Genomic DNA, 18421 nt, shown 5'->3' on the forward strand with positions numbered 1-18421 from the left:
GTGATGAGGTTAGTGTTTTGGCCCCGAAATTAGAAAAAAAACAAAATTTGGTGATTGGCAAATTTTTGATTTGTTGAAATTTGATGTGCAAAATTGGTAGTGAGCGATGGGCCCGGTGGGTAAGGGTGGCATCCCTGCCACCCTTCCCATGGTGGGGGCAAATGCGCAATAGATTATGGGGTGTATGGCAGTGAAAACTAGCCCGGGTGGGTTAGGATATATCGTGATAGGGACCTAGAAGATGACGTTAGGTAACGTTAAGGTTAGTGAGTGACTGATACCTGTAGTGGGGACGCAGGTAGTTTAGTATGGATGATAATGACGTGGGAGCGCAATAGTTTAAAGGGACGACTGGGAAGCGCAAGTTTCAGAGGGGAGGAGTTAGATGAGATGATGCTGTGTGAGAAGTGGAGCAGTGTGGAGCAGTGTATGAGTAATGAGTGTGGTGGATCAGCGCGAATGCGCTTGGGGAGAGAAGGGTGCAGGTGGCACCAGGTGTGAGAGCACAGGTGTGCAAGTACAGGTGTGTGGAGTACATGGAGTAAGTGGTACGGAGTGGTGTGCATGGTGCGAAGGTGTGGATGGGGGAAGAGTGGACCCCCTTTCACGAGTACCCGGGGCGGGTAGTGTAAGTGTTAGGTAGAGGGTACAGGTAAATTGTGGTTGGATATTGGCATTTGTGGTGCGGGTGCAGACTGGTGTTGTGGATGGGTGCATTAGTGTCGTGGAAATGGCTGGGCGTGTAGCCTGTTAGTGTGTGTAGTTGGTTGGGCACTCCACCACTGTGAGGATGTCGGCCAGGTGAGGCCGCAGGTGGGCTCTGGGAGCCGGTAGTTGTGAGTGGGTGCCTGAGGATCCCGGGTGTGGATCGGGCAGCCCAGTGCCAGAGAGGGCACCGAGTGGGGAGAGTGCCAGAGGGCCTTCCCCAGGTAGTTAGGTTAGGGTAAGGAGCAGGTAAGCTCGGAGGCAACTGCAGTGGTGGAGGTGTGCAGGTAGGTAGACCTGCTGGGAGAGCTACACGTCACGGCCCAGAAATTGTGCGAGGGCACCGGGTGATGAATCGGGGGATTGAGACCCCAAATTGATGAGCACCACAGTTTGGTCAATGGGAATTTGGTTCTTAAAACCGCATAGAGTGTAAGATGGCCAATGGTTTGGCAGGGAAAGACCCCGGGTAATGTAAAGTTGTTAAAGTCATTTAGGAAATAGTTAGGGTTGATGAACCTGTCGCACCATACGCAGCCACTTACCTGAGGTGATGATGATGACTCCACACCTGTGCTTTCTTTGTTCTGTGTGCAGGAAATGAGGATTGCTGTGAGGATTTGTGAGACGCATCACGACGTGGATGAGACATTGGAGTGATTCCATCTCTCCCTCCCTAGGAGGGACTGATGATGAATTGGTAATGGCAAATTACGATGTCAAGTTGGAGATGGCAAATTTTGATGAAAGTTGAAAATGGCAAATTTGATTGGTTAGGAGGGAGAGAAGACACCATTGGTTTATGGGAGGAACGGGGAAGACAGTAGAGATGTTTGTTGATTTGTAAAGCAGATGTTTATGGGTAGTGTTGTGTTTTGTTGATACAGTAAGGGGTAAGGGAGGGGCCATGTAGGTTACCTGGTGGGGGGGGGCGTACGGTAGGAACGTACCTGTCTCACCTGGTTCCCATGTGCCCCCAGTGTGCATCACTTTATATTGCATGCACTTTTGCGCCCTTACCACCTTACTCACTTGTCTTGTTTTTGTCTCCCACCTCCGAGGATCTGGCTTTGGGGTAGAGAGAGAGGAGAGAGAGGTGCTGGCTACGCAGTTGTGGGCCTGCACTTTCGCTGCTTGCTGCTGGGATCGATACACCATATGGACCGCAATGTTTGTGGCCACCCACAATGGACCGCAGTTCTTGCGGCCAAGCACCACCCATGGATGGACCTATGGGTCAACGTGGCACCTATGCCATACAAGGTGAACCACTAACAGTTGGCCCCTGGCGGCCACAATATAGAAATGGACGCGGTTGGCGCCTTTCTTTATTTTTTTGAAAGCGGCAAGAAGGCCAAGTGCACCACAGGAAGAGCAAGAGACACCTGCAGGGTTAGGGGTTGTCGTTTTTATTTTAACGAACAATGGTGGTGCACCGGATGGTGCTGACTGTGTGATGGGGTGGTGGTTTTGGTGCTGGGAAGGGGTGCTCTGCACATTATTAAAGGCCGTAGGCCACAGAGCACTCGTGGGTTGGTGTATCGATGCTAGCATGCGTGCTCTCTCTATGCATAACATCTGCATGTGTTCCTCCAAAAACAGGTCCTGGATCGTAGTGTAAATATCAGCGTAGTCTTGTGTAAATAATGCTCCCTACCGGCTGTATGTTTAGTTTGAGGATTCTTTCCGGATTCGGTTATCCTGTGGGTGTGTTTCTGTGAGGAGAAGGGTGCAACGTCGCAGGGGGACATATTTACTCATTTGTGAATATCTGTAAAACTGTCGCACTCAGGGTAGAGTTAATAGTAGAGGGAACTACATCTGAGTGCCACACTAAACTAGGTAAGAATTTATCGGGTCGGGACGCCCCGAGGGTAGAGAAGGGTGCAATGTTGCGGGTATGGAATTTGGCCTCCATATCCGCTTGTAAATATGCCCCTATTTCCCCAATACTCCCCAACTCTCCCTTACCCCATTCCCTAGTCCCATTGTCTGTAAACAACACCCAGTAGAGCCGATCTTCCCCTTCATTCCCCCATTAAATGTCGTGCCCAGGTCCACCGCATCACACGTAGACAACTATAGGACATCTTGCTAGTTATTCTTAGTCTATGTCAGTTAAGGACTTGTTTCCATTAATCTTGACTCTTCGTTGCACCAGAATGTGATTATATGGCACCAGTAGGAGTTTAGGACCTTCCCATACCTCCCCGCATCTCTTCCCCATGAAGAAGCAACAACAACAACAACTACAACAACAGCGCGGCGGCGGCGCGGGGAGTGCGCGTCCTCACTCCGGCTTGGTTAGCCGCCATGGCCCATGTGCTCCAGGTTACGGGGTTACCACGAAGGGGCTGCCTGTCAGCTCCTCGTCAAGGGCGGAGCCCCGGTAACCCCCCCACGCACCCAATGAGAAGCAACGGACCGATTCCATCAGGGGCGGGGCTAACGAGCCGAGGGCGTGTCGCTCCCCGCCGGATATACGCGACGACTCACCGGATGTAAAGGGAGATGCGCCCCCAGCTTGAAGAGGAGAAGACGTCACCCCCTGAGCGCTGCAATACCTCCCCGCATCTCTGGACCGGACCGGACCGTGTGGATTCTGCCCCCGGAGCCAAGGTGCACCTTGAGCCACCACCTGCCCGCTTTACTTGCCATCGATCCCTGTGTGAGTCCGTTTTTGTCCTGTTTATCTGTCGTCTGTCTGGGGCTACTATAAGGCCGTAATTAAGTGCCCACCTTTCTGTGCTGTCCCTCTTGTCCCTGTAGTCTGAACCTTCCGCAATCTTGTAAGTATAGCCTCTTGAGAACTGTACCCTTGGTGTCGTGGGTCATTTATCCCAGCCGTGTGTCTTTTCCTTAATTGATTTAGCATAGCGCGACCTAGTCAACGTTCGGGTATAATCGGGTAAACGCTGCAGACGTGGTCATACCAAACCGCTCGGTAAACCAACATCCAAAGACCGCGTCTGTAACAATATATATAAACATATATATATATATATATATATATATATATATATATATATATATATATATATATATATATATATTATATATACATATATATATACATATATATATACAAACTTGGCATTTAATATGGAATATTTTTTTTTTCTTGACTTGGGTTTACTTTCTGAACTCGGTATATCAATCTGGTGAGTTTCTTTTACGCTTCGGTGATTTCTTTGTTAAAAGAACCATGTCACTGATTGTCTGTCGCAGCAAGAAGTGATTAACAGGATTATATCACAGGTGGCGTGACAAAATGTACGGACAGGCACATTTGACGATTGGCTTCACAATCGGGTATATAATGGTTGTTTCGTTCTGTATTAGTGGTAAACAACTGCTGCACGTCTACGTCTACAAAAGTTATTGCAAAAGTTATTGCAAAAAAGTCCTTTCAACTACAGACCAATCAGCCTTCTCCCAATTATCAGCAAAGTCATGGAATCCATCATTGCTTTGGATATCAAATCTTTCCTCTTCTCAAATGGCTTGATCTCTGATCATCAATTTGGTTTCAGACCAGGTCACTCCACTCTGGACATGCTGCTTCTGCTGTCTCAACAATGAATAGAGGTCCTCAATGCCAAACAGGAAATTAGAGCTGTCTCCCTTGACATATAACGTGCCTTCGATACGGTCTGGCACCCCGCTCTGCTCACCAAACTCTGCTCCTATGGTATCCATGGAAATCTCCATGCTTGGCTTGCGGACTTCCTCTCTAGTCATAGTCAACGTGTGGCCCTGAATGGGTTTCTCTCATCTCCCCTTCCTGTTGCTGGAGTTCCCCAAGGCAGTGTTCTGGGCCCTGTGCTTTTTCTGGTCTTCATCAATGATCTCTCTGACTCTCTTGAAAATTCTCTCTATCTCTTTGCTGATGACTCCACTCTCTGCCGTTCCATTCCTCAACCCTCAGATCGGCAGTCTGCAGCCTCCTCACTCTCTGCAGACCTGGACAAAATCACAGACTGGTCAAACAAGTGGAACATGTCTTTCAATCCTGACAAATCTCACTCTTACTATGTCTCTCTGAAAAGACCGACTGGACAACCCTCCCATCCACTTTCTGAAAAATCTTCTCGAAGAAGTTCTGTCACTCAAGCTTTTGGGTCTCACTATCTGCCATGATCTTTCCTGGGAAAACCACATTTCAAATCTGGCCTCCAAAGCTAGTCGCCGAGTGGGCATCTTCTGTCGTGCGAAGTCCTTCCTTGGCACACCTGAGCTCCTCACCACATACAAGGCTTTCATCCGCAGCTCAATGGAATACTGTTCTCCCCTCTGGGCCGGTGCTCCTGTCTCACACCTAGCTCGGCTTCACGCTGTTGAAACCAAAGCTTTCAGAATCATTGGAATCTCCTGCGATGAAGCTAACTCCGAGGGCCTTTCACTTACTCACCACAGGCAGGTTGGTGAGCTTTCTGTCTTCTACCGACTCCTCTCCGGCCTTGCTCCCCCAGCTCTCTCTGTGCTCTGTCCCCCCAATATTCCTTCAGGTCGCACAAGATCTGCCTGCAACCCTCTTATGGTTAAACTGCCAAAATCAAGACTCTCTGCTCACCTTCACTCATTCATTCCTCTTTTCTCCCACCTCTGGAACAAACTCACTCACTCTCTTCAATGCCACTCCTACCTCCAGGTCTTTAAAACAGCTGTTCACCACCATCTCTTATCTTCGTCCATCCAAAACCTTGATCTTTTCTACCCCCACTAATTTCACCCCAGATTCACTTTTTTGAAATACCAACTTCCTTCTTGGAAGTCCTTGCAGTGTCTTTGTGTTTTATACTTCTCCCACCTCTCCCCCCCCCCCCCCTTCCCATGCCTCCTCCCCCCCAAGCCCTCCCACAGATCTCACGATGTCCCTGCTCTCAAATGTTGTTTGTGTGCTTCTCCCTCTCTCCCCATCTTGTCTACCTCTAACCTTATTATATGTTTTGTGTGTCTGTTTGATTTGGGTTTTTTTGTGTGATAAATGTTAGTTCTTTCATGAGCCTCGATCCTGTATACAAAAAAAAACAAAAAAAAAAAACTGTTTGAGTTCACATACTGAAATATGCTCCACCTTCAGTAGTTGCCTCTTTTTCTGTGTGTGTGTCATGTGCTAGAATGTATGATTCTCTTTTAAATGTCTACACATTCAAGAATCAAATTATTTATTAAAGCCCGACTCTGATGGCCTTTAATCTCGTAAATTTAAAATTTGAATAAATTTACAAATTCGAGAAGAAAGTATGGTAAATATGTGGTATACGTTTGTTTTTTTAAACAACATAATTTACCATCGGCACTGGACTCGCTTCGCTGTATCTGGGACTGAACAGCATCAAGGGATGAAGTACAATACGAGTGCTCCAGTCGTGTTCTTTTTGCTGCATTGTTGGACGGTTCGGTTCGTGCACTAAATCTGTCCTGTATCGTTTTGGAAGTCTCCGCGTGCGTAGGCCAGAGCATATCCAGGTGTATTGACCTGAGCATGTGTCTTGCAATTTACTTTGTTAATGTTAGTTAGTGTTCCGTAAGACTGAGTCTGTGAGAGGAATGGACACTTACTTCGCTCAAGAAAGAGTTGTCGTTTGGTTTCCGGGGATAACGGTGCATTCATTTCCCGCTGTCTGAACGATTAGAACAACCGTATGCCGAACAGCGCGGCGTTTTTTTTTTTTTTTTTGACTGATGAAAAACGAAGCGAATGCATGCAATGCGATACGCGTTCTGCGAGTTGCGGAGGTCGGGTAACAACATGGCGCCTGTGAGTCACATGACAGCGCTTAACCAATCATAGGGCAGACCAGTTGAACCCGAGTTCACCGAACTCCCTGTCGACGGCTCTGGACGTCACGTGCTGATTATCGGGGCAGGGGTGGTCGTACGAGGAGGTCAAATGGAAATAACATCGATTAACACAATTACAATGTATTAATTCAAGAAAGGATTTTAAAATCGACATTACTATTATTATGATTAAAATAGAATCAGAAAATCCACTTCCGGTGTCGCAAACCATCCCGAAAGCAACTTCCAGAAAATAAATATATAACGATTGCTTTATTTTAAAAATTAATAAACATCGATGATGAAGACTTAAAATCTACAAATTAAACGGAACTCCTCATTATTTGAGGACGAGGATGGCTGACGTCACAAAGCTATCACGTGGTAACGGTGCACGACGGCGACAACAACGACAACAACGACAACAACGACAACAACGACAACAACGACAACAACGACAACAACGACAACAACAATCATAGCGATGCACATCGTCATTGTCGTTGAGCTGGACGTGTTCTCGTGAGATCGCGAATTGTTCGTTGAAATGTTCTCGACACACTCCTCCTCCTCCCCCCTCGTACGATCTTTGCTTCCCAAGATGCGTCATCGTAAGAAGACATCGCAACGGAGGTATCTTGCACGTGTTTTCACAACATTAATGAAGTGAATTTTCTCTCCAAGTCGAGTATTGTGTGCTCACCGATGTACGTACGGCATCACCTCCTCAGAAAAACGACGTAGTGGAGTTTATTATTTATTAATGACGAGTATAAATAACGTCAAAAATGTCGGGTTGGAACAGTTTTTGACGGTACAGCGGCGTGAGCATGCCGACGCCTGGGCCTAGTCTAGTGTCGGGTGCTCATATCATCTTTATTTATTAGACATCCTACAGACGTAAATGGACACTCGTTTTACTCTGCGCACTTTGCACGTCACGGTCAGCGAATGTCACGTCCCTCTGAAGGAGCTGCGCTCCAACGCGTCGAAATAATTTTTTTGTTTGTTTTTTTGTTTTTTTGTATACAAGATCGAGGCTCGTGAAAGAGCGAACATTAATCACACAGAAAGACAAACCGACACATAAAACATATAACATCGGGAGCGGTAGACAAGATGGGGAGAGAGGGGGAAGGACACAAACACAACATTTGAGAGCAGGGACCGAGAGACATGGAGACATCGAGAGATCTGAGAGAGGGCGAGGGCTTTGGGGGGGGGGGGGCATGGGAAGGGGGCGGTGGGAGAGGTATAAAACATATGGACACTGACGCCAGGACTTCCAGGAAAGAAGTTGGAATTTCAAACAAGGTCGATCTGGGGTGAATTAGCGGGGGTAGAAAAGATCAAGGTTTTGGATGGGGGAAGATAAGAGATGGTGGTGAACAGCTGTTTTAAAGACCTGGAGGGAGGAGTGGGATTGAAGTGAGTGAGGGAGTTTGTTCCAGAGGCGGGAGAAAAGAGGAATGAAAGAGTGAAGGTGAGCAGAGAGCCGAGATTTCGGCAGTTTAACCATCAGAGGGTTGCTGGCAGATCTTGTGCGACCTGTCGGAATATTTGGGGGACAGAGCACAGAGAGAGCTGGGGGTACAAGGCCGGAGAGGAGTCGGTAGAAGACAGAAAGACCACCTACCTGCCTGCGGTGAGTGAGTGAAAGGCCCTCAGAGATAGCTTCATCGCGGGAGATTCCAATAATTCTGAAAGCTTTGGTTTCAACAGCGTGAAGCTGAGCTAGGTGTGAGGCAGGAGCACCGGCCCATAGGGGAGAACAGTATTCCATTGAACTGTGGATGAAAGCCTTGTATGTGGTGAGGAGCTCAGGTGTGCCGAGGAAGGACTTCGCACGACGGAGGATGCCCAGTCGGCAACTGGCTTTGGAGGCCAGCTTGGAAATGTGGTTTTCCCAAGAAAGATCATGGCAGATAGTGAGACCCAAAAGCTTGAGCGACAGAACTTCTTGGAGAGGATTGTTGAGAAAGTAGATGGGAGGGTTGTCCAGTCGATCTTTTCGGAGAGACATAGTAAGAGTGTGAGATTTGTCAGGATTGAAAGACATGTTCCACTTGTTTGACCAGTCTGTAATTTTGTCCAAGTCTTCAGAGAGTGAGGAGGCTGCAGACTGCCGATCTGAGGGAAGAGGAATGGAGCGGCAGAGAGTGGAGTCATCAGCAAAGAGATAGAGAGGATTTTCAAGAGAGTCAGAGAGATCATTGATGAAGACCAGAAAAAGCACGGGGCCCAGAACACTGCCTTGGGGAACTCAAGCCTGAACAGGAAGAGGAGATGAGAGAAACCCATTCAGGGCCACACGTTGACGACGACTAGAGAGGAAGTCCGCCAGCCATCCGTGGAGATTTCCATGGATACCAAAGGAGGAGAGTTTGGTGAGCAGAGCGGGGTGCCAGACCGTGTCGAAGGCACGTGATATGTCGAGGGAGACAGCTCTAATTTCCTGTTTGACATTGAGGACCTCCATCCATTGTTGAGACAGCAGAAGCAGCGACCAAAGACGGAATTCGTCCGACTTGCTTTATTGAAACAAAACAGCTCAGGTATTCTGACAAGCCCATTTATCGGGCAGCAATATATATACACATTTATGCCGGGGCGTTTGCCCGGGAAAACCGAGACCGGGCATGCCCGGGTGTCAAGGGCGAGTCCTGGAAAGGCGAGTCTGGACATGCCCGGCGTCCTGGACGCGGTCTGGCAAGTCGAGGCTGGGCGTGCCCGGGCGCTCTGGGCGAGCCCTGGAAAGGCGAGAGCGGGCATGCCCGGACGCTCTGGGCGAGCCCTGGAAAGGCGAGTCTGGACATGCCCGGGCGTCCTGGACGCGGCCTGGCAAGTCGAGGCTGGGCGTGCCCGGGCGCTCTGGGCGAGCCCTGGAAAGGCGAGAGCGGGCATGCCCGGGAAAGACGATACCGGGCGTGCCCGGGAGGTTCGGGCGTGCCCGGGAACAGCGAGTCCGGGCATGCCCAGGAGAGGCGCGTCTGGGCCCGTCCGGACGAGCCCAGCATGGCGATCGCGCCCTGGCCGCGTCCTGGCAGGTGCAAGGCGATTGTGTACATTCAGCGGGAACCGCTACACCTCCGCCTTTTATTTATTGTTATTTAATAAAAACGCTTCCGTACACCGACCTTGAGGCTCGGTTTGCAAGCCACCGTCTCCAATTCCAATGTAAGAGACATGATTACTCTTATTTTGAGTCTTAAGAGTCCTCGGGGTCTTTTGGGACTTTTGCGTAATTTGGGTCTTTGGGGTCCACTGCACCCTCAGGGTCTTTAAGTTTATTTTTGGTGTTTTAGATTGACATCCAACAGACGTAAATGAACACTCGGTTTACTCTGCGCACTTTGCACTTCACATTAAGCGAATTTCATCTCCCTACGCCGTGTATTTATTGTAATTTTAAAACTGCTTCCGTGCACCGACCTTGAGGCTCGGTTTGCAAGCCACCATCTACAATTCCAATGTAAGAGACATGATTACTCTTCTTTTGGGTCTTCAGAGTCCAAAAGGTCTCTTGGGTTCTCTGGTTAATTTGGGTCCTTTGGGTGCTCAAGCTCTTTTGCATCCTTGGGATCTTCAGGTTAATTTGGGTCTTCGGGGTGTTTTCGGTCATTTGGGTCCTCTGCCTCTTTGGGGTCCTCGGTATTTTTGGTCTTTGGGGGTAATTTGGGTCTTTGGGTTCAACTGGGTCCTCAGTGTCTTCAAGAGTCTTTTTGGTGTTTTGGATTGTTTGGTTCTGTGGGGTCATCATGGGTCTTCGGGGTATTTTGGGTTTTCAGGGACTTTTTGGTCTTCTGGTTCTTTTTGATTTTTTGGGGGTCTTTGGGATATTTTAGGTCTCTGGGGTCTTTTGGGTTTTTGGGTCTTTTTGGTCTTCTCGGTCTTTTGGATCTTTGGGGTATTTTTTTAGTTTTCATGGTCTTTTGGGTGTTTTGGGTATTTATGGGTCATTGGGGTCTTTGGATCTTCAGGGTGTTTGGATCTTCAGGGTCTTTTGGGTCTTCTGGATATTTTAGGGTTTTTTTTTTTTTTTGTGTCTTCAGGGAATTTTGGATGTTCATGGTCTTTTGGGTATTTAAGGGTCTTTGGGGGTCTTTTGTGTCTTTGTAGTCTTTTGGGTCTTTAATGGTATTTGGTGTATTTTGGGTCTTTCGGGTGTTTTCAGTCTTTTCAGTCTTTTCAGTCTTTTGGGTCTTTTGGTCTTTATCAGTCTTTGGGGAATTTGGGGTCTTCAGTGTCTTTTGGGTTTTTGTGGTCTTTTGGGTATTTAAGAGTTTTCGGGGTCTTTTGGGTGTTTGGGGTCAATTGGGTTTACAATGACTTTTCTGTCTTTTGGGCCTTTGGGGACTTCTGGTTATTCATTGTATTTTGTGTCTTTAACAGTCCACGGGGTATTTGGGGTGTTTAGGGTCTATTTGGTCTTCGGGGTCTTCTGGGTCCTTGAGGTCTTCGGGTCTTTTGGGTCTTTCCAAAATGTTGGGTATTTGGGTCTTTTGGGGCTTCAGCATATTTTGGGTGTTTGGGATATTTTAGGTCTCTGGAGTCTTTTGGGTTTTTGGGTATTTTTGGTCTTCTGGGTCTTTAAGGGTCTTTGAGATATTTTGGGTCCTTGAGGTATTTAAGGGTCTTCTGGGTTTTTTGGATCTTTGGGGTATTTTTTTAGTTTTCATGGTCTTTTGGGTCTTCTGGGTATTTAAGGGTCATTGGGGTCTTTGGATCTTCAGGGTCTTTGGATCTTCAGGGTCTTTGGATCTTCAGGGTCTTTGGGTATTTTGGGTGTTAGTGGTCTTTTGGGTCTTTAAGGGTCTTGTGGTATTTTGGGTCTTCTGGATATTTAAGGGTCTTTGGGGTTTTTTGGGTCTCCAGGGTATTTTGGGTGTTCATGGTCTTTTGGGTATTTAAGGTTTTTTGGGGTCTTTTGCGTCTTTGTAGTCTTTGTAGTATTTTGGGTCTTTAATGGTATTTAGTGTATTTTGGGTCTTTGGGGTCATTTGGGTATTTAAGGGTCTTGGGGTCTTTTCAGTCCTTTGGGTCTTTGGGTCTTTGGGTCTTTTTCGGTCTTTGGGGAATTTGGGGTCTTCAGTGTCTTTTGGGTTTTTGTGGTCTTTTGGGTATTTAAGAGTCTTCGGGGTCTTTTGGTTGTGTCGTGGAAGTGTAGTGAGACTCAAGACTGCAATGATGTCACAGGTTTACAAAAGATCCGGACTTATTAACTGGTTATTCACTTCATTCCAATACCAAATAGCTACCATTAAACTCAATCGACCAGGTAACTCTATCCTGATAGTCCCTCTTTCGTGGCCGATGTCTTCTCCGCAGCGCCGTATTCGTGGTACGCGTTCATTCCGTCGGGCAGGGCTTCTGAGGATGAGTGCCCTTTGACTCAAAGTCTCTTCTGTTTATATGGGCAAACTTCAGTTAATCCTCTGTGCGTTGAAATCGTAATCCCTTCTCCGCAGCAATGTTACTCAGTCATCCTGCTCGCCTTCCTGGCACCAACTCGCTCCTCCCTGCTGGGAATTTGCTTCATCCTCTTTGCATCCCGATGAAAGACAATAGTACGGGCTTGGGAATGTGTGTTAGCCCGGGGTCGTGCTAAAGCTACACAACAGGACTCCCAGCTTCGACAGGGCGAGATGCATTCCTGACATTCTTATGACCACCTGCTCGTACCTTGGTTCGTTACCAGTTCCAATCAATGAGTTACCAGTTCTAATCAATGAGTTACATTTCCACAGTTGTTTGGGGTCAATTGGGTTTTCAATGACTTTTCTGTCTTTTGGGCCTTTGGGGACTTCTGGGTCTTCATGGTCTTTTGTGTCTTTGACAGTATATGGGGTATTTTGGGTGTTTAGGGTCTATTCTGTCTTCGGGGTCTTCTGGGTCCTTGAGGTCTCAGGGTCTTTTGGGTCTTTCAAAAATTTTGGGTATTTGGGGTCCATTGGGTTTTTGGGGTATTTTGGATTTTCAGAGTCCTTGCGTGGTCTTCTGAGTCATTGGGGCTTTTGGGTCCTTTTTGTCATTTGGGTCCTCGGGGTTGTTTGGGTCTTTTGGATCCTCATGGTCTTTTGGATCCTCTTGGGTCTTTGGGGTCCTTTGGGTCTTTGGGGTATTCGGGGTATTTTGGGTCTTCAGAGTCCTTGGGGTCTTTGAAGTCTTAATTAGCTTTTGTGCCTGTTACAGTCTTCAGGATTTTTGGGGTCTTCTGGGTCCCTCGTGGTATTTTGGGTCCTCAGAGTGTTTTACGTCTTTTTGCCGGTGGACACACAGTCATGTTCAAAGATTGCCCCTTAAACCCCCCTCCCGCCCCCCACTCATATCCCTCCTAAAGCACTACTCAAAGCCTTTAAGACCTAGCCTTATGAAGGGGGACAGACACACAAACACACACACATTGTGTTTTATATGGTGGATCTCTGTGAGGTGGTTTAGGATGAGATACCCTAATTGCGTACGTACTAAATATGTAGATACTTTCCAAACCCTGCAATCCATCGAATAATCCGATTTTTCAATCCCTCATCAGAACCCTCGTAATTCCAATCGGGGAAAGCGAACTCGGTGGTTTATTGATGAGAGTGTCCGCTACATATAGGGGGATGTCGGTGGATCCAAGCCTGGCCGAGTCATTCCATAGACTTTCAAAATGGTTTGTGCTGCTTCCTCTGTTGTCGTTCAGCATTTAAAAGGATGAGAAATACGGGGCCCTTCAGGGGCATTGACAATTGTCGTCCGCCCACAACCCCCTCCCCCTTCGCACGTTTCCGCCCCTCCCCGACCTCTCCTCCCCCCGACTCCCCATCCCCCTCATACTTCTTCTCCCCACCCCCCTCCCCTGTACACCTCCTCTCCCCTCCCTCCTCCCTGTACACCCCCTCTCGCACATTCCCACACCCCCTCTCACACATTCCCACACCCCTCTCGCACATTCCTACACCGCTCTTATACATTCCCATACCCCTCTCACACATTTCCACACCTTCCCACACCCCCTCTCGCACATTCCCACACCCCACATCACACATTCCCACACCCCCTCTCGCACATTCCCACACCCCCTCTCGCACATTCCCACACCCCCTCTCGCACATTCCCACACCCCAGCTCACATATTCCCACACCCCCGCTCGCACATTCCCATCCCCCACCCCACCCCCTCTCGTATGGTCCCACCACCCCATCATCAACAACAACAACAACAACAACATGCATTTTAAGGCCATTTTCCCTGCTAGAGCGGGGGTAAGCCTTGCGGTCCCCATGACAATCTTCTCCATCTTGCCCTATTTTCTGCATCTCTCCTTGTTAACCCCCTTGCCCGCATTTCTTCTTCCACCATCTTTGGCCAAGTCTTTCTCGGTCTTCCCCGTCCTCTACTTCCTTCTACATTCATTTCCATCACTCTTCTCAACCAGGCACTTTCATCCTTCCTCAACACATGACCAAACCATCTCAACCTGTTCCTCTTCACAACATCAATCACAGGCTCTATTCCCATCATTTTTCCCAATTCATCATTTGTCTTCCTCTCTCTCAACGATACTCCGCACATCCATCGAAACATTCGCATTTCCACCCTTTCAAACCTTCGTTGCTGCTCTACGTTCATTACCTATGTCTCGCTCCCATAAATCATAACACTTCTCACACATGCAGCATACACCTTTCCCTTCAGCTTCAACGACACTCCCCTCCTCATCAGCACGCCACTCAGTTCCCGAAACTTCTTCGATGCACATCTCACTCGAGCAACCGTTGCCGAGTCTGATCCACCTTCTCTATTCAGCATGTCTCCGAGGTAGCAAAATGTTTTCACACCTTCCAGCTTCACGCCGTCTCCAAGATCGAATTCAACATTTCCTCCATTTGCAGCTCCCTCTGTGCATACCTTACATTTGAATGTAGCTGCCACATTGGTTAATGACCCTCTCAGACCACTACATTTTTGATGAACCCACTCAGCGCACATTGTACATTGAATGGAGTTCACTCCGACACCCTTCCTGCACACAGCACAGGGCCACTTCCCAGTTCTTTCCACCTCACCACATGCTTTACCACTTGCCATCACCTTCGTCTTTCCGATATTCACCTTCAGACCTTTTGTCTCCATACATTCCTTCCACTTGTTCATCTTTTCCTTCAGTCCATCCATACTTTCCGCAATCAACACCAGATCATCTGCATACAACAACTCCCACGGTAAACCCTCCTTTACGTTCTGAGCCAGCACCTCCATCACAGCTACAAATAGTAGTGGACTTAGTACCGACCCCTGATGCACTCCCACCTTCACCTCAAACTCACCACTGTTCCCGTCCTTCATCCTTACAGCTGTGCACGCGCTTTTGTACATTGCCATCACTACTCTGTTCAACCATTCCTCCACTCCTAACTTCCCCATTGCCCATGTCAATACTTTGCGTGGAACCCTTTCGAATGCTTTCTCCAGATCAACAAACCCAAGAAACAACTTCTTCCTCTTCTCCATGTACTTCTCCTACAACTGCCTCACAATAAAAAGTGCGTCTGTCGTTCCTCTTCCTGGCATAAAGCCAAACTGCATTTCGTCGATCTTCACTTTCTTCCTTATCCTCCTCTCCAACACCCTTTCCAATACCTTCATTCCATGCTCCAATAACTTTATCGCTCGGTACGAGCCTCACTCTAGAGGTCACCTTTCCCCTTGTATAGAGGGACGAGGGTACTCATTTCCCAATCCACTGGAATGCGGCCTTCTTTCACCGCCAGATTACAGATCTCTCATTCTCTTCACACCCCAACTTGCTGCTGCCTTCAACATATCTCCCACAACTCCCGTCGGCCCTCCCGCTTTTCTACTCTTCATTGCTTTTATCGCTTCCTCAACTTCCTTCTCAGTTATCTTCTCTGCCGGTCCTAAAACTGGGTTCCTCTCCATGTTGCCATCCCATTCATTCTCTGTATTCAACAGCATTTCCATATAGCTTTTCCATCTTCCTTTAATTCCATCTGGGTCCACAACGATTTGTCCCACTTCATCCTTCAAGCAACTCACCCCCATCACATCACACCTCTCTTTCGCTATCTGCTTTGCAATCCTGAATACCGCTCTCTGACCCTCTTCTGAATCCAAGCGTTCTCCGAACATTTTCATGCATGCCTCCTGCGCCTTTGCTACCTCTTTCTTTGCAGCCTTCTTGGCTGCCTTATAACTTTCATGCTCTGCTGTTTCTGCTCCCGTACCCTTCACCTTCTGCCACTCCTTGAACTTCTTCCTCTTCTCGTCAATCCTCTTTCCAACTTCATCATCCCACCACCATGTTTCCGAGTGCCTCGGTGGTCCTTTTGTCCATCCACATACCTCACCAACGGCTCCCAACAGACTAGCTTTCATTGACATCCAACTACTTTCAAGCTCAACCACATCATCCTCTACCCTACTCAGCTTCTCTTTTAATGCCTCCCTTACTGTCACCTCTTTCAACCTCCACACCTTCGTTCTCGGTTGGTACTTCACCCACCGAGCTCTCCTCGCACCTTTCACCCTTATGTCGCAGACAACCAAGTGGTGCTGTGAAACAGCCTCCTCCCCCGGGATCACCTTTGTGTCCCGGAGGTGCCCCCTATCTCGCCTACGCACCATCAGGTAGTCAACGGTTGTCGTCGACCCACCTGATGTGTATGTAACAAGCTTATTGTCCTCTTTCTGGAACTGAGTATTACAAATCAACAAATCAGCTCCATCAGCAAACTCCAAAATCCTTTCACCTTCTCTAATTCTCACACCATATCCATAACCCCCATGAACTCCCTCAAAACCATCCATACTCCTTCCCACATGTCCATTTAGGTCTCCTCCTACCACAACAACTTCCTCATCTTTCACGTTTTCCATCAGATTCTCTATCGCACACCAGAACTTGTCCTTCGCTTCATCGCTCCGACCAACCTGCGGAGCATATCCCGAGATGACGTTCACCAAGAGCTTTCCAATCATCATTTTCACCATCATTAACCTATCACTCACTCTCGTCACACTCACCACACTGTCTACAAACTCCTCAGAAAACAGGACACCAACACCATTCACGCTCTCCAGGCATGCTTGCCACACAAACTTGTATTTCTGTCCCTGCCTACCCTTCACCATTCTCACACCACTTCCCTTCCATCTCGTCTCTTGCACACAACATATGTCCACTCTTCTTCTGACCAATACTTCCACCACTTCTCCTGATTGGTGGGTGACAGGGAGCTGTCATTGTCCCTACATTCCATGTCCCAAACCTCAGAAACCGATCTCCACTTTGGGCTGTACCCTGCCCATATGTAGTTGTAATTGTCATGGTTCTCTTTTTGAGGCAATGCTTTCATGGCCGGATGCCCTTCCTTACGCCAACCCTCTTAGTCGTCTCTTACGACACGCAGGGATACGGTGTACCTATTCTAATCCAGGGTACACACTGGGAAACGTTTAAAACATGGAAATTCGGGGGGGGGGAGGGGGGAGGGGCATCACGGCTGCGGGGGCCCCGTCAGCACCACGCCACGTTTGCCCGGTCAGCACCAGAGCGGCCCGGTCAGCACTACACCCTTGGAAAGGACTTCGATGCACGTCGGCCCAGAGCCTGGCGCGAAGTCCAAGTCCACCACCCCATCATTTCAGTGAATTCATCAGTTTATTACCCCGTGAGCAAAGTGCAAGGTGGTAAGGTTAAGCAGTTGGTTCACTCTGTGTGTCTATGATCGAGGAGCAAACTTGATTTCAATTTCATTTGAGATTTTGAACACTACAACACAAATCGGAACATGAAACGGCAGATTAGCAGTAGTTACCCTGCGCTCGCGAAGTTACGTACAGTGCATTCAGAAAGTATTCAGACCCCTTCACTTTTTCACATTTTGTTAGGTTGCAGCCTTTTGCTAAAATCGTTTAAATTCATTTTTTCCCTCATCAATCTACACTCATTACCCCATAATGACAGAGAAAACAGGAATTTCAGAAAGTTTTGCAAATTTATTAAAAAGAAAAAAACTATAAGAGCACCTCCTCCTTTAGAATATTTTAATGATAATCATGACGTCATCGGTCATGTGTTACAGGCGCCATCTTGGAAAAACCGAAAAACGTTGCACCTCTATCTCCAAAACCGCTCCATGGAAAAAAATTGAAACGTAGCTCATTGTAAATAACTCCATGTGGGGAATAGGTGTTAACGATGATGTCATTGGTGCCATAATTATGACGTCATAATTGGACATGGACAACGCTTAGTCTGATCAGTTTGTAATTTATTGAGCATGATCTATGCAACAATTATTTGGAGAATATACATTGATGATGCCATCGCTCATGTGGTCTGGCAGCCATATTGGATCAAAAAAAAAGAAACGTTCTAAAACAGAAGAGTTCGCTCACACCAAGTTGACTGCGCAGGGTAAGTATTCCATGAATACCATCTAGTTTGACTCTGAAATTGGTACGGAATCTTGTCCCGAGCGCACAGAGGAGTAAGATAATTGTTTTAGTCTGTCTGCGTGTCTGCCAGGAGGATGAAATTGAAAATCATTGCAAACATGAAATTTCTTGTTTTTGTGACGTCATAAAAAAAAAAAACAGGCACCAGGCACAAATAACGAATTCAACGTGTTAAATAAGGTGGTGTAAAAATATCAATGGCGGTAAACTTCTGAAAATATTGTTGCGGACGCGGTTAAAGATGTTATTTTACCGAGCGGTTGGTATTGCCGCGACCGAACAGTTATTCCCCGATTAGAAGCCGATTCCACCCAAACGTTGGCCGGATCGCACCGCGGCTGCTCAATGAGGGAAAAGACTAAAACGACGAATGCAAAGAGGAAGACGAAGGCAAAGAAAGGTTTGGAAATACTACTAAATTTATTTACTATTTACACACATAAGCAAAAAGAAAGCGGT

The sequence above is a fragment of the Myxine glutinosa genome, chromosome 14 (assembly GCF_964187855.1).
Source record: "Myxine glutinosa chromosome 14, kmMyxGlut1.1, whole genome shotgun sequence".
Classification (NCBI taxonomy): Eukaryota; Metazoa; Chordata; class Myxini; order Myxiniformes; family Myxinidae; genus Myxine; species Myxine glutinosa.